This window comes from Calliopsis andreniformis, chromosome 5 (genome assembly GCF_051401765.1).
Source record: "Calliopsis andreniformis isolate RMS-2024a chromosome 5, iyCalAndr_principal, whole genome shotgun sequence".
In the NCBI taxonomy this organism is placed as follows: Eukaryota; Metazoa; Arthropoda; class Insecta; order Hymenoptera; family Andrenidae; genus Calliopsis; species Calliopsis andreniformis.
Window position 1 is genome coordinate 9069526 of NC_135066.1, and position 21468 is coordinate 9090993.

General features: G+C 37.4%; 1 protein-coding gene across 1 annotated transcript in view; it reads left to right on the forward strand.

The window, feature by feature from the left end:
* Positions 1 to 21468, forward strand: part of LOC143178795 (membralin-like) — a 195717-nt gene that overhangs the window by 104980 nt on the left and 69269 nt on the right. The gene's annotated exons all lie outside the window — the stretch shown is intronic.

Sequence of the window (21468 nt, forward strand, 5' to 3'; positions counted from 1 at the left end):
GTAGTGAAAAAAATAGAAGGAACCTTCGGCTAACTGACGTGAAATGTAAAAATTAATTTCCGTTTGTATTGAATGAAATATTGCATCGAGCACGTATAATTACACGAATCTCTGGCAAATGTGTAATATCCGTCAGGACGAGAATATTAGAAGCCCAGAAATACCATATTGTCTTATTTTCGTTTACTATCGTTTGTGAAATGTCTCAAAGGAAGCGATTTCATATGAATAATTTTCATTGCAAAATGAAAGCACTAAAAACGATAACTGTCCTAATACTTTCGACCAGAGATGCAAGCCAGAAGGTTACTGCGCGTAACTAGCCAATTTAAAAACAGAAAGGCGAGCAACGGGGCTGGTGAAGTAGGGCGACGATGAATCGCGGCCTAAATTGTTCTTTTTACAGGAGGGGTCGAAAGTTGCAGAACAAAATGCTTCACGCGCGTGCAGTCTAACGTCGTTAATCTAGCGTTACGCGGAAGAGCAAGTTGCTCGTTATTAGGCGAGAACGTTCGCAGCAGGGGCGTGCTGTTGGGTATAATATGGAGCAAATCGGTTCTTATTACGCAGGGGGAACGACGGGGAACCGCGGGGAACGCGTTTTTATTTTTACCGGAAACGGCCACGGGCCGTGGCTATCGCGCTCACAGGGTGCATGAGCGTTGAACGCGAAATTAAACGGCAGTTTACCCTGGAGGGTGAGAGAATTAAAATTAAAGCAAACTCGAAACCGTATTATCGTGTTATCTTCACATCAGATTCGATCAGATTCAATGTGGATATCATGTTCGGGGAAATTTCGTTTTCCATGGGAACGAAGTTACACGATGATGGTATCGCTTGGTATTTGCGTTAGTTCCAATGGAACGGTATGGGATTATTATTATCACTGCTGTTGCTTTTTAAACGTGTTTTTCAGTGAAATGAGAATTTCCTTCGCGGAAGGTGGGATGGCATAAGAATAATTATGTTCTGTGGTGGTTAAATAGACGTGGGGGATTAGGTGTAATAATGGTCAAAAGGTACAAGATGGCATAAAATTGTTTGGACGTAGTAAATACCGTTACCACAGAAAATAATTAAAAGGTACGCGTATGTTCCTCAAACGTGTTTGTAGATGTTTAAACAAATACCTCAGTGTTTAGTAAAATTTTGAGGATTTAATTTAACCAGATTTTTAACATAGAACGTCTACGACCGACCGTAGTATATTGGTTACTTTGTTCCGGTTTGTTGAATTTCTGGGTACTGTTTAATTTCGCTCATTTCATTCTGTTTCGTTTCAGGATTATTCCTTCCTTTATCGTTTGAATTTGTTTCTCATAATTTTAATAAATTTTGTGTCAAAATTTTTTACTTATTCATTAGTTGCTTTAGTAAGCTGTTCTTTGACAGATGGAATATTATTTAATATGAAACATGGTTTTTATGAAAGGTTTGCTACGCAACATTGACTGAATATTCCAACCTTCATTTACAAATTTCGTAAAAATTCTAAGTGAAAATAAAGTGAAATTGTTAACTTACTGAAGCTAAATAGAATTTCTGAATACATACATTTCTAAGCGAAAATGAAGTGATATTGTCGGTTTCAAATAAAAACTCACTCAAAAAGAAACAAGATCTAATGATATTGATAGTTGTAACATATTTATTGCATTTCTTTTATAAATGTGTAGTTTACTGTTAGTCAGATTTAATAAAAACATCTACATAAAATAAATTCTTCATTAATTTGTTTTAATGAATTTTTCAGAGTTTACTTTCCAAATCGTATTAGCACCCAATGCAAATCTATATAGTCAAAATTAAATCTTCATAAATTCAGCTCCAATAAATTAATTTCAATTTAAAGAATAAAGTATTCAAAACCATTTCATTGCTCAAATATTCATCAAGTTCTATTTAAATTTCGCAGATAAAAAGAGTTAAACGTTTACGTAGATTTCTCTTCAATTTGCACAAAATACTAATTAAATACTAATGTACATCTTCTACTGCGATTTCCATAAGAAATTTCGAAAAGTATTATAAAAATGTTCTTCTAAATTGTGTCTGAATGAGGGATTTCTTCGTAAACACCTTTATGTCGATGATTTAGAACAGAAATTTATGTTTAATCATAAAATTACAGTATTTCATATATTGAAAATAAAACTATGGTGGGTAATTCCGTATGGTAGGTAAAATTCGTTGCCTTAAAATATTTTACAATAGCTTCCAGAGTGCAAGGTAACATTCCTCTATCAAAATGTAAATTCTAAAATTAAAACTTGCAAGAAGTAATACCTACCTAAACCTTACATATCAAAAATATTCAATTCTTGCGACCACCAAGTTGAAACGTTGACATATTTCTTTTAAAAGATTTCCACCTTAGCTCCTAAAGACTAAACCATAGAAACTATAGTAAATTCAAAACTGGAACCCTAATTTTCCTTTAAATTCATAGAAAGTGTCAATAATTGGGTCTGTGTCCATTACTAGGTATCTTATCCTACACCCGAAAGCACATCACTTACCACCCACATTGAAGGAATAGCACGAACCAGCTGAAATCTCTTCGAGAAAATCTCGAAAAACTGTCCATTTTCCAAGCGTCCAGTAAACACAGCGCATGGTAAAGGATTACAGGATCGGCATGAATCCGAAGTAAATCAGTTTAAGAGAGCGAAGAGGCAGAAGCTCCGGCAGAAATCCGTGGCGGATAGACGGATGGAGAGGGTCCCCCTGAATCCTGGATCAGGGAGAAGGAGACAGCCGAGGCGCGTGAAATCATCGTCCCTGAGGGATCGAGCAATCGTCGCTACACCAGCCGCCAAGATAAACTCCTGGCACGTCTTCATTAGAGTTTTCTAGTCTATTTACGGGCGGGGACGGGTCGGCGGGGCCAAGGGGCTCGCTTATTGCTGGACCAGAAACAACATGCCAGCTCATCGGCAGCTTTCGATGCTCATAGGTCTTCTCGCGTTTCGGTCCCGCAGAGTTTCGTCCCGTGTTTGTTCTGCCGGACTCTAGGAATTCGTCTCTTCTCTATCACTGCCTCCTCCTTCCCTCTCCTCGTGTCCCCTTCAAGTCGATCGTTTCTCGGTGTTTTCGAGACTCGTACGCGGGCATCAGCGTCGAGCGGAACTCTGTCTCGCTTAATGGCGCCTCGGCCGAAAGCATTTGCGACGAGGGAAACGGTCGAGAGGAACGAGCCAATAAAAGCATTCGCTTTCTTTAAGTAATCGCCTTCGCTCGATGCCCATTTCCTCCTGGATACGTTGTCGCGCCGTTTCCGCTCCGTCTTACAACGTGGCCTACGTCCAATCTGCGATTCCAGCGAATTGTTTGCCGAATGAACTTCGCGAAACGCCGATGAAACGCAGGCGAACGAACGATCGAACGTTTCGGCGCAATTCTCGAGCAGCACCACCGAGGTGAACCGTTTTTTCGCCCCTGTGGCGACCCTTTTTTTGCCCCCGAGCTTCTCGCTAATGAAATTTAATTATGGTTTGTCCTGTCTTGTTACGCTGGTCAGTCGTGCGAGTGAGTTCTTTCCTGATTTTGGCTTGGGGATTTGTTTTCTTTTAACTGGGGGTTCTTGTCGTAATTATTGTTGATATTTGCGTGACAAAGTTTCAGCTATAGGATTTGTTTCATTATTCACTTGCCTTAGAAGGAGTCGCACTGGGATTAAAAACTGAGGAGCTCAGAATTATCAAGTTTTTCCTCAGGAGAGTCAAATAATAGTCTAGTATCATTAATTCTTATTTGTTTAAAATATCATATGTATACTTAGCTAAATATAAAATATCATATTTAGCATTATGAATAGGATAAAGCCATTAAATTAAAAAGAAAAAATGAATCCTCTTCTGAAGGTTACTGATTCAGAAAAAGAAAAGAGATGATAGGAAGAATGTTAATAACAAAGATTCAATCAGGGTTCCTAAAGTCCAAAGACTACTGTATATCGTGATGATACGTGCCTACGTAGGTAGGTGTATTTTAATGTATTATCAGTTTTACCGGGAATAATTTAAAAAGAAATCGATAAAAGTAAAAATTCAGAGAAGAATACGATAAGCTATACTCCAGATCAAAACATTTTATGTGACCATGTCATCAGTCACAAAGGATTAGAAAAGTTTCCAGAATACAAAAATTCGAATTTCTGCTGAATTATTGCACATACCTATGTTATACGAATCACTGATTTAAATGTAGAAATTATTGACTATAATTTAGTCGAAATATTTGATGGCTTTATTCGACAAGCTTCGTATGCGTAGTGTAATGAAAGGCACTGAAAGAATAGCATTTCTGTCGAAATTTCATCCCTTGTTTCCGATCGGTTGCGAATCGAATACAGAATTAGTGTCCACAATTACCACTCGAAATGTCGTGCAATTTATGGCGGACATGAATCGAATCGCTCGCATTTATAACATATGGAAATCAAGGAGCTTTTAGGTCGACGCGGATCTGCAAAATACGGTCGCGTATCAATGCACATTTATCACGGAAACAGTAGCTTAAACGGAGCCACCCGCTGACATATTCCTGACAAATTATCTTCTGATTTTGACCGCCGAATTAATCGAGAACATTTCTTCTGTTCCCCTTGGGCGAGTAGCTCTAATAAATAAGCGGTCGTTAGGGAAAATTGAAATGCATTTTCCTTCAAATCGAAAAGGAGGTCGCACAAAATGAATTGTCATTTAGAAATAGGAAATAAGGAAATAAATGTTGCGCTATTAAGTTGGTTGCAAAATATAGTTAAGTTCCTTAGTAAATATTAAATTTGTAATTATTACGATTAGTTTATTTTTTAATTGATCATACTAGATCTCATTGTACATATCTACATGTATACATATTTAAAAAATGAGACATCTTGAGAAACGTGATTTTTGAGTTACGCCATAATGTTGAAAATCATGTTTCTTTAGTCGCTTTTGTATTTTGAGTTCTTTTGAGGCACATATGCCATGTGTTTCTGTGCTCCCTTTTCCTTAAACACGTTTCTATACGACGTGGTACGGTGTAAATAAAGTAGCAGCTCCGTCAAATTCGAATTTCCCGTTTAATCGAGTTCCCGATAATTCCCGATTTCATTCAATTCCAATTACTCCGAGTTCCGCCCGATTCGAGGCCTCGTTCTCATTAGAGTTTTGTTGCCGCTTACATCCGGCAGACAGTGCGCGTTTTGGTAAACTTGCTAAATTCGACGCGCTCGAGCCGAGCTCCGGTTTCGCGCGAAACTGCAACCGTCAGAGGGGGAGGAAATGATTTTTCGCGGGAGGAGTAACGTAGTTTTCGAGTTGGAAATCGCAAAGCGTGTTCGCGTGGGAAATGAACACGATAACCGACAGGATTCACGTGCAAGTGAATTATTTCTTTCGAATCGGTAAACGTCGAGACTTTTTACGCTTTTCACTGTCTTTCATAGAAATATTTGTTGTGCACGTTTGCGTGGAGAGTAAACGATGTAACGAAAATTTCTTAATTTCGTTTCATTAACCCTTATGCCAATAACCGTGTACCATTTACTCCATATTCTTTATGAGGGTATTCTGGTCTAGAAACTTAAAAAAGTTGCTCTTTTTTCGTATCATTTTTTGAAAGTATACACCCTCGATAATATTTCTGCCCATGGATATTGCTAGATTCACAAATTTAATGAAGCTAGAAGCATTAATTTTCGGTCTCTTAAGTATACTTATAACACAGCGCCCACTGCAATTTTGTCATTCTTGATTTTCGTCCTAGGTTGCTACATAGAATAAACCTCCTAAAATTTCTAATACCTGTCATCGAATAGCCTGTATATTTATAGTAAACGCCCGATGAAAAATTGATTGAGTATCGCTGCTGGAAAGACTAAGATTCAGAAGATTCAGAAATATATAAACAAACAGTTGATTTTCTTCATCTCTGTTTAAATAAATGAATCTTAAAATCAGGCACGTCTCAAAATATCAGACTCTAAAGAAATCAACGCGTCTACTCACCAATAACTTGAGCTCGCTTCACTGATCCCACTGTCAGCCACGATTAATTACATTAATGAAAATGTCTCGCGGCAAGGATCGCTGAGATCCCTCACGAAGGAAGTCGGCCAGCGACGCACGATCTCTCGATCTTTATTTTCTTTTTTCCCAACCGAATGCGGGGAGAAATGAAATTCGCTAGCTTCCGTATTTTATACGCAGCTCTTATTTCGCCGCGGGCTGTTTAGCGACTCGCGCTGAAATAATTCCCCGTGGAAATTTGATTTGCTAATTTAACATCGGTTTTCACCAGTCGCCTGCCGTCATCGTCGACGGTTACCTGTCGAGCCCTGCCTCTCCCATCCTCCAATTCCCACCTACCCCAATCCCTTTCACGAAAACTGTGCTCTCTCGCGAGGCGAGCCATCGCCGCCTCCGCGTCCACGACAGAGTCGCAAGAACAATGGCATTATAATTATAATTGCTGCGCACCGGCAACGTAAACAGCTCGGCTTTGTAGCGACGCGCGCGGACTTCTTGCTATTATTAAATGAGGCGACTACTGGCGCTGTTGCTCCCAGCTCTACCTAGCCAACATTATTACTGGGACGCAATAATAGTGGCGGAGTGGAGCAAAGACTTGGACAAGTCGATCCAAGACAAATTGTCTCTACGACATCCAGTCTCTATGAGATATCCTCTAGGAGAATATCTAGCGATGGGAATGATATTCTCGCGAGTATGTTAATTAATCATAGGAAACGTATCGTTGCACGTACGGTGAACCTTTTGTGTTCAAATAGGTACAGTGCACACATGTGGTCCGCTACAGCAATTTGTCGCAGTGTTTGAGCAATAAGAACGAGAGCAGCTCCAATTTTCAATTGGGAAAACAAGGAAAAGCGCTCGTATGTTATTCTTTGTGTTCTCAATTGAAAATTAGTGTTGTCTTTGTTACTCAAACGTTCTGGGGAAATGTCACAGTGGTAACAAAATGCATGTCTGTTGTTAGCAAACAAGGCTGTATAACATGTCTAAAAGGATAACGTACTATGGAAAAAGCGTCAGTGTGTGCCAGGCGAAAGAGAAATGTTGGATGATAGGTTCTTATGAAGCAGCATCTCTTGTCCGAATTTTCCTTCCCTTCTCGCGTGTCGATCGCGATAATTGCCAACGAATTTACTATGCCGTGGTAGCGTATCTGTCGTACGTGTCGTCGATCGATCGTTCTGTACTATCGCCAAGGCAAATATAAGGTGTAGAAAGGAATGGCCGTTTAAAGCTGAATGCGTCCCTTGGGGTCTGTGTGTTCGCGCCCGCGTGTGTGTGCTATTGTCGGCGGTAATAAATATGTAAAGTATGGTTTACGAAGTGTATACGGGAAAACAGAGAACGCTGGCCCGTATCAAGTAGTCTTGCCTTCGAAAAGTGCATACGAATGACCTCGAAATGGATTACCAATGGGGAATGATCGATCGCACCTTGTTGAGGGGCACTGCGAGCGGCGATCGAGTGAAATTTTCAGCAGCTGGCGACGAATGTTGATCGAGCACTGTGTTAACTCGATTTCGTTGAGGAGATACTCGATCTTGTAGCCTTAAGATAAATGATAAATTTTTAATTGTTCTATTCAGGTGCTACGTCGAACCTAGTCGTTGCTTTCTTCTGCTGTTTGTAGAATTTGGTTATCATGTGTTTGCAGATTCTTCAACCTTAATTCAGTGGAGCACTCTTCTTCTGGTTTCGAGATAACGAATAGGGTATTTAAAAAGTAGCGAACAAGCATCTTGAGAGAGTTAGTGGTTATTGAGTACGTCTAAGCGCGTAATTTCACAAAATTACAATCAATGAATAGAGATTAATTCACATGAAAATTTCTTCACATTGGGCAAAACATTCAGTGCTAAAAATTTAATATTAACATTTGCACGAAATGAGAAAATAAATATAATATTAGGTAATATATAGTATGTATTATCAAGTTAATTTGGTTTTAATTACTTTTAAATATATTATACAAGCCTGGAGTTATTAATGTGAAGTTTTGCTATCACAGATTAATAGCGTATTTGTTTAAAGATAATATTTTTACATGTAGGTAATTCACATGCAAAGGCTTCGTTAGCGAATTTATCTATGTATGTCAACTGTAGAGTAGTTACTTCTTTCATTCTTTAGAATTGTTTAGTTAACGTTATTCAGTTTTTAATTACTTTAAGGAATTCAAGAGGAGAGATTTTTCAGTAATATATGGAATTTCATTTTGAATGTTAGAAATTTCCAAAATATTGTCCACCGAGATGATTCTATAATAAACGATGAATTTAATGAAATTACCTGACGAGTTACCAAACTAAATAGCAATGATTAAGTGGCTCACTGCGCGAAAATTTGATTTATGCTTTACGCGAACGACGACTTGATTAATTCGTGGCGAACAAACGTAATTAACGTTTACCAGACTTTGAATAATTTATTGTGATTTACGGTTATTTTATAGAGCTTGACAAGCGTGTTGCAAAATGTCTGAAGGAGAATATTTGTTTTAATTGAATTAAATATTGAAAATGACGGTATGGTTTATGATAAATCTTCAGAATATAAAAAAATAAATATTAAAGAAAAATATTTAAATAATCCTACGATTATTCATCACCGTATCATGGTATCGAAACCTTTTATTATTAAATATAAGTAAAAATTTTATATCTTTTTATTCTAGGTGGTTCTAAAATCTTCATTGAGTATCGATTTTCAAAATAATGGATTTAGGAAAAATTATAGTAAACTTGAGACAATAAAGAAGTACAATTGATATACAGCGCTTATTAGGTGAACACTACTGGGTGTCTGACCAAAGTCATACTCTATCTACTTGTTCTCTGGAAGATCAAACTTTCAGATCAGTCGAAATTGAACCGTCCTGTTGATCGATATTCCTCTATGCATTACTAAATGGCAGTAAAGGACCTTGGATAGATCTTCAGTTCGAGAGTATATTACATGAGCATAGTACGTACGCGTCTATGATTAGAGCTACTTAGCTTTAATTAGTCCCTAATTCGATAGTGTATGCAGCATTATCCATCGTCTGTTTCCTCTCTCGACAACATCTCTCTCAATTCCATTTCCTAGCCACTGGTACAAGATGCTTAAACTAATCAGGCCTTGCTGCCAAATCCCTTTGATAATTTGTAATTGAGGATATCTCATAAGGGCTATAACGCAGCTGTGTATAACTATATTTACGTAGGAAATTGTACCTGTCTTTGCTACGAGATTGATGTTCCGTTTTCTGGTCACTGACGATGCTTCTAGTCCAAGAGGACTAATGTTGTGAATGGTTAATGCTTGTATTCTGGTTACTGATTGTTAGTTTTTAAGCTTGTACGGTTTTAGAATAGTGCTGATGTGAAAATTACAAATTTGAAAACAAATGTTGAGTTTTGATATGTATCGTTTTATTTCGATTGTACAGATGATCAATATTCTATCGTGAAAAATCAGTTTTACCTCCTTATGGTGGGATATGGTAGAAAAGACTTAATTTATAATTTATAACCATTTATTTGATTTGATTAACTGTCATTTAAAGTAAACTACTTTATTTATATAAAGAGTGTTACAAGTTATGCTAATTACATCAGTAATGTTTACTTATAAAATTTCCACTCGTCAAAGTATATATTTTTCTAGAAGGTACAGTGTTAGAAAGAATATTAAAAGAAGTTTTGACGTTTTCAATTTATTATTTTATTATTAAAACAGCACTTTTAACGCCAGATACATAACATTATTCGATTCTTGCAAAACTATCTTATCTATTGAGATATTAACAAGATACAATAATAGTTTTATGGCTACATCTTCATTATTACGCAACTCCATTAATATTTTAGGTAACGCGATCAGTTTGCACACAGTATTGTGCAATAAATACAATACAAATAATTATAATAAATTAAACTCCAAAGTTTCCCAAACTTCGTTCTCAATCAATAAAAATTCAAATAGAGTACAATCTCGATTATACGAACTAGCTGAAAGGCAGAACATTCGAATAATTTCTAACTCGAAATTTTTGTTTTTAATCGAATTTTTCTCTTCGGCGTTTTTCATAAATTCGCCTCGAAAAAGGGAGATTCTTGTTGCATAGAGGTAGCTTGAAGAGTATTCCAACCGATAGGAGGCATAAGGATGCGTTCGAAATTCCAGCTGTGTCGTCTTTATTCGGAATTCATCGGATCTCGAATACTTTTCGTCCCAGAGCATGCCGTCGGATCCTTTGGAAATCCCGCGTGTGTGCAGGCGCGATTGTATCGCGGCAAAAATGTTTTTCGTTTGATCCGCCAGTGAGCCCGGAAAAATGCTCGATTTCAAGGAAATCGCGCGACATGCGTCTCCGAGACATACCTCCATTTATCTGTAAATTTCGTCGCGTGTTGACCTTATCTTGTATCCAATACGATATCTTACCTTTTGTTATTTAAGATCTCGTCTCTCCCTGGCTGCTTTTACGCTACTGTTATTATACATTTTTATTATGCAGGTAGCTTATGCATACAGTAGTGGATGGGAGGAAATATAAAATTGCCATTTGTGTAATATATTAATAAGCTTGCCTATTAGTAGACTGCGGAGTTTTATGCATTTGTAAGAAATTGATATGTACAGAAAAATACAGAATACACATAATATATAAAAATATACGACATATTGAAAGTAAAGTCTACGTTAGAATATTTTTAAAGGCCAAACAAATCTTCAGATAGAACAATCATTTCTGACGAACTGATCTGACAAATATGTCTGTACTTGTCTCGCACATATGATAAATAATTGGAACATATTCGTCAGAAAACGCATCGATTGTAAACGCAGCCTTAAATTCAATTTTGTCATTCTTGGCTTTCGTCCTATTTTGATATACAATTGTATAATTGAGAGGACAAAACAGAGGGATCATTTTGAGAATTGTTTCCAACGGAGCCATGAGACTTTTTAATACAAGGGTTTCGCTCACTTCTTTATTGAATACAGTTACAAAAACTGATGTTGATCAGTTTGGCTTCTAAATGACCTGCTATGTGTCTCGACATCGAGTCGTTTCTTAAATTTTCTTTTGGCCCCTGCCAGGCTTTCGAACAGAGTACCAGCAGGAAAAAGTCTCTTACGTAAGCAGTATTCATATACAAGGGGCTCGTTGTTCAACACCTCTGAAGGAGAGCTGGAAAACATTAAGTAAAAGCAGCGCGCGCTTGTCCGCTCGTTGGACAGAGTTCTTTCGTTCCTCGGCCTGTTAACTTTTCAACGAACCTCACCGCGAGCCTCAAAAGCTCTTGGTAAAGTGTGATTTACACGTCACGGAAACTTACTCTGTATTTTCCCCCTCCTTACGTTTTGTTTCCCCCCGCTGATTCTTCCTCCAGGAAACTTGGCGATTCTGCTTGTTTCTTTTCCGCGAAGGTAGAATGTTGGAGCCGTCTCTAATTCGAGGCTCTGCGAGAGTCAGCGAACAAGAGATAAGCGGAACAATGTTTTGTGAAAAGTAACGAAGCTATTATTTGGATGTCAGTGAGATAACGCATAGGAATGGCTAGAATTTTCTTGATAATTATAGGGTTACTGTCAGCAGGTAATTGAAGATTAGATTGTATGGTAGTGACCAAGGGACTATAATGCTTGATGCGCTATGAGAGCATTTTTGCAAAGTGACTATAACTCTGTAGGGGTACTTCTGTGATTGACATTTGAATTGAATATGCTTACGTTTGCAATACAAGTTATAATTCGCTTGTCAACTTGTTCTTATCTGAAGTTCACTCGACCAGCTGGATTCACCTCCTCTGGCCTCATCCAAGGATTTTTTAACAGCTAATATAAACTTTCACCAGACTTAATCACGCGGCCAATAAATATGCAAAGTGACTCGTTCAATTTTCGTCCCGATGTGTTCTCATTAAAAATTTATTGAGTCTCGTCTTGCGATTCTTTCCGTTCACTCTAAGTAAGGCTTGCAATCTCAGTAACACGCCCACTGTATGCCTTTGCATCCTTTTATTTTCATCTTATTAAGAATTTTCAGTTATTAGCTGAGTAGCTTTCAATTCAAGTACTAATATTGTTTAAGACACAATTAATTATATTTAGCCATTCATGTTTTCTTACTATTGTCGCCAGCAGTTACCAATAATTGAGAAAAGGTCTGGAATGGTTTTTAATGAGATAAAAAGTAAAAGGATTGTTAAGGTTGTGATGTAAGAAATTGGGAATGATAAAGCAGCCTTTGGTTGAAATCATATTATTTGTTTTTCTTTAATAATGCATTATAACTTATTTTACATCCATTGTATATTGTGTATGAATAAACTTACAAGTTTATTTTCTTGTTATGTTCCTAGATAATATTAAATAACACTTGTAAGTAATTTCTTTTACATACTGTATTAGAATTATTTGATTTAGCTGAAAAAGTGAATTTAAAGACCCTGTGTACCCTAAGTTCGTTAAAAAGTCTCGTGGCATTAAAGTGAAAGTACCGACATATTATGAAGATTCATTGTAAACTGTTTTAGAGTTAGATGAAACACAGTTAGATAATAATAAGAGTATAAACAGTAGTAAGGAATGTAGATATTATACTCACGAAGTCTGTCAGACTCCATGTTAATAGTTAATTAATTCCAACGCTGTGCACACAGTAGAGGATGATCACAATCAGCGAAGGTAGTCAGACGAACGTTGTCAATGCGGGTTTTGAGGTGAACGACCAGACAAACTACGTGTATTCTCAAGCAATAACAGCGCAAATGTGTGTTAATTCCCCAAGAATACGCGTCGCCAACCTGGTCTTACGTTTCATTCTTGATATTTTTGTTCTCTTCGTGTTCCTGATGGGCTGCATTGGTCCTTTTGAAAGTTTCTTCTGTTGGAGATCTTTGAACCAGTTGTTGGTAGTCGTCTTGTAATTTTCATTCTTGAAGCTAAAGCTGTGAAAAAAATGACCTAAGTATTGCGTTAGGGTACTACAATAAGAAAGATTTAAAGTCTAGTATTTTATAAAAAATCATGCAACACTGCCATTTGAACCTCTTTTCTACTTCAAATACTGAATTTCTGATATTCAATAAGATATACTTCATACCCCTAACTGTGAAACCTGGTTTCTTCTCTCACATGCGTGGTAGCAGCTAAAAAGAAGCGTATCGAATATTTTTATGAAAAGTATTTACAACCCAAGTTCTGTCAAAAATTTCAGAATTTATTTCTCATAAATTCGAAGGTCGAGGCTTCAGCAGCGTCTTAATTCAGACACCAATCACTCTAAAAGCAGTTCATACGTGTTTCACAGCATGGCTAAGAGAAGTTATGGGTACACTGATCGATGTATCGGGAAATAATTAGGCGAAAGCGCAATTCAGGTCGTGAACGCAATTACCGCGAGGCAGTCTGTATCTTCACGCTTCTTTTTCGTTCGTAAACGCGTAAACACATATGGGCCGTGCATAAAACTAATGGAATATGGTTGTACCATGCCCAGAGCTTGCGTGAAGAGGACGTTGGTTCGTGCGTGCACACTTTCCTGGCCACACTTTTTTCCCACGAAATCATAATGTAAGTACAACCGCGTGCAAATATGTGGCGAAAATATTTACGTAGACGTGCAATAATATGTAATATAAACGAAAGCGCTGTTTCCTTGTTTAAGATGCTTACATACATGCCTGTATGCTGAATGCTGTGGCTGAGAATAGAGAATGTTACTGCTGATAATAATCACACAGTCTGACACCATTTGAACTTCATATAGATTTAAAATTATTACATACTAACGTATTTTCTTTTACTAATGTAAGGAACAAATTATAATTGCTTAACGATATTCCATAATATTTTGCAATCAACCTACTTTTAATTTAGGTTTGGATATCGAAACCTACTTAACATAATATTTCTTTCACCACTGCCACAAAAACTAAATGCAAATCTTAACCTTCTTTTACGTATGCTAATTCATCAAAGAATTCTCAACTACAAACCACAGTATACGAAGCAATAGGAAACGATATAAATGAAGAATAAGTAATAGCAGTAAGAGATAAATTCAGTTTCACATTAAGAAAGACTGCATCGAAAAGAATGAAACAAAATAATGCAAATTGCTTTCTCTTCAAAGATCGCTCGTAAAATTGATCAAGTTTCCCTGAAACAGTTGTTTCATTTCCCCTGGATCAGTGACTCAATCAGACTCTCATTTCAACATTATTATCATTTTCGCGTCTCTTACAAACGAGGGGATGATCGAACAAGCACGCCGCTTGGTCCTCGCAGCCAATCCTTCTGTTTCCATTGGCGCAGCGAATTAGTAGAGGACACGTGCGTTTTACAACGGTCGAATAAATTTTTCGGTTCCCTCTCAACCCATTACGAGCCGCGGTCGAATATTCGCGCGTGTAAAGCAACACCTGGCACTCGACACGTGACTCTACTACAACTTGATAGAACTCGCGGAGCTTATGTGACATTTTATTATCAGTTTGTACCGTGTGTAAATTGTCCTGCGCCGTCCTGTAATCGCGTGCATTCTGTTGCAACGCGAAGCTACTCCTGCGGTGGTCTTGCCAGGGACTGCGTTTTGTAACCGTGAGAACCGATCGACTGGAAATATTCAATCAGTATTTACGCGATAGTTGCTCTCCGCCTCGGCTTTGTCCATTGTTGATTTTGATGATCAATGCTCCGCTCTCGAGGCTAGTTTGTACGTTGGAACCTGCGCGGTGAATACTGAACACTGTGTTCAGTGGATGCTGTTTTGTTTAATCCATTAAGGACCAACGTTGCGTTAACGCAACATTTCATTGGCAATTTGTTTCAGTCAATTTCCAACAGATTTGTAGTCGATAAAATTTATATAGAATTTGTAATGACTGAATACTTTAGCTGGTACAGGAAATATGTGGCTGTAGATAATGTAGAGGTCCTTTTAATTAAGTTCCGTGTGCGTGGTTGAGAGATACATTTGATGTATTTGAGTGGTATGGCGTTATACTGTAATATCTGTACATGATATATGGGTTTATTATGAAAGAAGAACTTGAACTAAATGTATCAAAGGTTCAAAATCTACTATGGTTCACACCCTAATGACCTGCGCATATTTTCCAGATCCTATATTCCAAAGGAGTGGAAACCATTTTTAAAATCGGAGTTGCAAAATATATTTCGCCTATCTCAGAAACAATTCGATATAGTCGAAAAGTGTAAACTGAATGATTACATATACTTTCTTTACAAGTCTTACAAAACAACCATATCAGACTTATTCAGCATTATTACTATAGTACATAGTCAAAATGTACTTAATTAAAATCGTTCCCATGATTTGCAAAAGGAAATGTAGCGCAAAGTTGAATACTCTGCACAAAGCATAATTCCTTAAACAATTGCAATCACAAAACAATACAAAATCTGAACTGGTTTCGCACAGTAGTATTTGCGTCAGCATCCTCTCAAAGCTGCGGGAGTTCAACGAAATAATAAGCTTGTGATTCACGAGAGAGCTGAAATGAAGTGGAACATGATAAGGTATCGACGAAAACGAAGAGTTCTCTTGTCCCGTTCGTTCGACGATACACGTTTCAGCCTTTTCCACTTGTACCTCCGCCAATCGAGTCTTTTAGCTGGCGGTTTACATCGCACAAGCTGGCTGCTATCTTATTATCACGGAATTGTTTCCAGCCCTCACGTTTTCCCTGCCCCGCCGTCATCTCTCTCCTTCCTGTTGTCCCTCGATCCGTTTCAGGTTCTCCGTCTTTCTCGCGCCTCTATTTAGAAGGATGCTGGAAGCAAGCGGCACCGGCGAAGCCAACTTAAGTGTATTGGCAGTTGTGTCCACCTTTTATTTTCATCCAATCGGGTGAGGACCTTTAAGATCACTCCGTTGGAAACCGTAGAGTGCTTCGAACCGGATGCTCCTCGGTTTCGGAGAACTCCAGAGACTGCTCGAGCCGAACTCCCCTGGTGCATAGATCTCGCTTATTTTAAAGCAGCTCTCCTTTTCCCAGTTTCCTTGGAAACTATTCGTTCGACCACTGCTTTCCAGAATTTTCGTTTTTCGATTTAAACGTGACGACTTTTCTGGTTTTATCTCTGTGATAAGAATGATTGCTATTAAGTGTTATTAGTTGAGTTTAAAGTTCAATTTGAGGCTCATTTTTATTCATAGTTATGCCGTTAAGTAGTTGATAATTGTTATCGGTGAGTCATTGGGTAGATCGTATTATCTTTACGAATTCTAAGTGGGGAGTTTCTAGAGTCTACAACTTGAAAAATATTAGATTTCAGCTATTTTCATGCTATAAAAAATTTTCAAAAAAGTATTTATTCTTGTGTATACTTCTGGCTTTAGCATTGAAGAGTATCGTGATAGTTACGAAACAGGTATGGGCTTGGAAAAAAAGTGAACAAGAATGAAAGCGAGTACTTTTTTGAAAATAATTTCCAACATGTAATACCTGAATGAGAAACTTGCAGATTTCTGCTTTTTTATTGACAAAAACTTCCAGTGTGCAACTATTGAGCTATCTGTGATGTGGAAGAATTTTTTTTAAGTCAATTTTGGAAACAGTCTCTGTGCGCGAAAGCCAAATAGAATTTCAAGCGTGGGGTAAGTAAAAGGAAGTGAGGACGATATATCTTTAGGCGCGTCTTGAGTGTAGATTTATTGTGTTCGAGGCACTCGAGAAATTAGGCTGACGTGATCCTTGGGTCAGCCTCTCGAATCAGTTTCGGTCGGTGCTTAATTCTCTACGCTATAAATTTCGTTCCGACAGTCCTCCTGCTTATATTATAATAATACAATTCATTTTATAGAAATGTGTATTTTCGTTTGGCTTAGATGAATGTATTTCAGGTTCAATTGTGTAACAAAACATGTACAGCGACCTACAAAAATATCGGGCTTCAAATTCATTTCCTAGGTAACTTTGAAATACGACATTGTACAAAGAATTTCTTAACATGCAAAGGTTGTGATTGATACTAACGTATTAATGTATTAATGAAATTAATGAAATTAAATATTTTTTCAAAATGTCTGATATAAGTACGTGCTTATCAGTACGAGCACTCGTCATAACACAAACATTATTTTCTTGACTTGAGTACTTCTTTAAAAAGGCCAATAGATAAGGGTATGTACATTAATCCTTAGTGAGATCTATTTTGCTGATCAGAAAAAAATAACAGCTGTTCAATGGTACGATTATTACGAATTAATTTTTATCTGATAAATTTTTCGCATCATCACGTTTGTATCTACTTTTCCTAGAAATGAATCTGTCATCTATAATCATCCGCCATCGATATCTGTCATCATTTTCGATAAATATCACAGATTATCAAAGATTCAAATGTAATAGAGTCAGCTTTTCAACGTCACCGTTAAAAACAAGATCAGTTTTTTACCATGCCAATTTTTTTAATACATCCACTGAACTATCTTTCATAATAAGCTAACTTTACTAAATTATACATACTCTCCTTAAAAGCATCACTATTGTGATCACTTATTTTATGACGTTATGTTTACAATACTTTATACTATTGCATCATCTTTACTTAATAGAATACAAATATATTTACATCATTCTGATAAAATCAAGTGGAAGCAGTGAAATGGCGTATAAAACACAATTTTGAGAGAAACGAACTTGGATCGGTCTGGCTCTTATTAGATAGACATCTTAAACCTTTACCAGTTAGGTTCAAGAGAGACTGAACCTATGAACCAATCAAACTTCTGCTTTTCTCTCTGTCGTTCCTAAGGCGTGTCCGAAGTTTCACCGTTTAGACCAATGCTCGTTCTTCCCCCACCTTCAGCAACATCATGAATGAATCAAATCGACAACTGAATGAAAGAATGCTCGTGTCACTTGAAATTTACTAAAGTGGGGGACGAACGAGCATTCACTCGCTTGGTTCAAACGCACCAATACCCACATCCAAGCTTCTCAACAGTAGCGAGTAAGCAGAGGAACATTTCCAGCGATTCAAATTTAAAATTTCCTCCAAACAACTTGTCAGCGTTCATTCGAAAAATGTTTCCGAAACATCCAGCAAATTGGCCAGCGAAGTTCGTCGGAGATAACAAGACTATGCGTGCCGCAACGTGAACGGGAAAAACAAGGCAGCCCTTTTTCGAAAGTCTGACCAGTGCACCCTGGCTGCAGGGAAACAAGGTTTCAACCTGAAAGTTGGAGTCAGGCTCGCGCAGCCAACAAGGCAGCGGGGGAGAGAGACAGTGTTGAGAACGGGGAGGGGGAAACGGGAGAGGGCTGGCGGAACAAAATTCATTTGGCCAAATTAAACAGAGTTTAGCAATTTGCGCTTAATCCATTTGTCGGGGATCCGCCGTCCGTCAGTCTGTCCGTTTGCCTCGTCCCTCTCTGCCCCTCTCGCTCGCTCTTCTTGCAGGCCAGCTCTCTTAACACGACCATCGCTCTGTGCACCCTTTCCTTGCTAGCCCTTCCACGTTTCACCTTACCCCCTCGAACCCCCTTCTGTCGATACTAATCCTCTCGTCTGCATCGTTTGCCGCTGCCACTTTGAAACGTGTCCCGTGAGTTTCTCGGACGCTCCAGTCGTTAATGCAGCTTGGACTGCGTGGAGCGTTGAATGTTGTTTTCTGTGGGGCGTTAAACATCTTCCAAACTAAGACGCAGTGATAAATATATATATTTGTGGAATGATAAGCTTAAGAAGTAAATAAAATAAAAATGAAAATTATTTTCTTTCTTTTTTTGGTATTTTAAATAAACTTATTGGTGGATGTAAGAACTTTATTCAGATTAACGCATTGGGGACTTATGATCCATTCGTTAGGTCAGGGGATGGGTCTTCTCATTAGTCGATGACACGTTTGAATCATTTTTTTCACTTTGAAGACTGATGTCGAGAACAGAGAACAGTCTTGACAAAATACGCTGGTGTCGAATATATTAAACAAGAATCTAGTATTACACTTATTCATGGATTGAAGCATAATGTACAGAGTGTAACAGAATGCCGAATGCTACTGAAGAGATGGAGATTCTGTATGTACATAAAACTAAGTCGAAAAGAAGGAATCAAATTCTTTAGTTTCAAGAAACTAAATCTATTGATAATAAGTACGTTGGTTAATTCATTAAACTTTTACTTACTTCAGTAAAAATATAAATAAATAAATAAATGATAGATACAAAATGTACATGTACAACGGTGGAAGGGAGAACTGTAGGACTCTAGCTACAAAAGCCATTAATTATAGAAGTATACAACTTGTTGCTTTCGGTTACAGAAATCTGTTTATCCGTGTAACTTTTTATATAATTATCATTCAAGTACTAGTATAAATAAATTTACCCTTTTTTTTTTATTACAAGGTTTTTTTCCGCACAAAATTAAGGTGAAAAATGCTGCATTAAAAAATATGTTCTTTTTCACCTGCTAAAAAAATAATTCTCTCGTAGACGCAACATAGTGAGTAGCAGTCCCAGTATTCGTTCCGTCGAGAACGAACAACGAGCAAAAAGCATCAAAATGCGTCAAAGGAACGAGGATTCCGTGTTATCCTCCATGTATTTCGCATACGCTGTCAAGGCAACTTTGTAATCTGGCTACAGGCAACATTATACTGTGTTCAGGGCAGCTCGTTTGTGCGGTTCAAAATCAGTAGGTGTCCACCTTCGGATACGTGCTTATATCAAGCTGGCAGAGATTATGCGTTGCGCTCCGGATCTAGTCTGCTCTCTGTCGTCCTCTGCTCGGGTTTCCCGCTGTTACGTTGCTGTATTTCGAGCAAAACTTCTCTATGTAATTTGCTTTAATACCGAATATTTCGATATTCACCTAATGATATTCTTGTCTACACTTTGGCTGAATACAGAGAGGAAAGAGGAAAGTGTGGTTCTAGTTTGTCACAATTCTTGGTAACCTCGGCAACTCGTAACCAGTTTTGAATATTGAGGCAGGCGTTCACGGAAGGATGGGCTTTCGTGATCTTTGAAACAATGTTACTTCTTGCACCCACGAACCTGTTGGTAGAAGCAAGTAACAGACTGTGAAATTGGTACCGATTGGTCTAGTTGTATTCTGGAAGACTTTTATTAGGAGAGACGATTTCAGACGCTGGGCGGTGTTTGGAAAGATACTTTTGAAGGTGGTGATTTTGTTATGAGACAGATTCTTTTTCTCACAAGGAAAGGTTGTGATCTGGACGGCTACTTTTTGAAGAGGACTGGGCCCAAAATATAAGGGCTGATGGGTATAAAAGAATACTAATATAAATTATCAAAAATATATTGATCAAACAGTAGAAAACACCAAGATATAATGGTAAATCATTGAAGTTTTATAATGAAGTATAAATAGAATGTGCAGCACAAATAGAAATCGTTTGCATTCTAGTACTGATCTCTATTATCTATATATGTCTACCAGGAAAACTGCGTTAAAAACTCTCGTGCAATGCTGTTGTTCACAAGTCCACACAAGCAGTACAATTAGATATCTGTGACTCACGTGTTTCATCAGCCAGTCATCGTTTCGCGGCTGATGTAAGTTGAGCCACCAGTGTAGCCTGCAACAGGAAAAGAAAAATATGTCCTGGAGTGAACGGTATAAAGAAAATAGTTGTTTAACGCGTCGAATGCCGGACCAATTCTATTTAACTTCCTCACGACGTTGGAATATCTTTCTATTAGAAGATTCATATCATGGTAAAAAATTATGTAAAACATTTACATTGAATTTTATGATATGTTTAATGGATCTGTATTTCTGGAGGTCACTGATGATCCTTACAGCGCCATGGATAAATTGAGCGTCTGGTATTGGTGGCATTCAACGTGTTAACTTACGTCATTAATATTATGCACAGAAAATGTGAATGAAAAAGAAGTTGTATAATTCCAACAGAAAGATAACAGTTCCATGGTATTCAATATTTGTGAATTTTGAATATTTGTAGACGTTGATTTAAAATATTTATTTTAAAATTTTATTCAGATTAAAAGATGCGCAAAACCGTTATCACCTCACACAATGACGAGAATTGTGGGCCACGTTACGACAGTTGTTCGATAAGAATTCAGTCCGTGTGATTTATACAAACTCTGTTTTCTTCGCTCGATAAGTCAATGTCTAAAGTGAAAAACAGGATTATAAAACGAATTTATTTTGCCATTATAGCATAATTAAGTAGGTAATTTCTACGGCTGTTATCGAAAGTTTCGAGTGTATAAATATATATCTTAATATATTTGTGAAATTACAAAATCTTGAAAACTTTGAATGTTTAAAAGATTAAAAATTTGTATTTTAAATATTTAAAAATTTGGAAATTACGTTTACTTATTTGAAAATTTGAAATTGAAGATTTGTGTACTAAATATTCGAACATTTGAAAAATTCAAGGTTTATATTTTACATATTCAAAGATTTGAATATT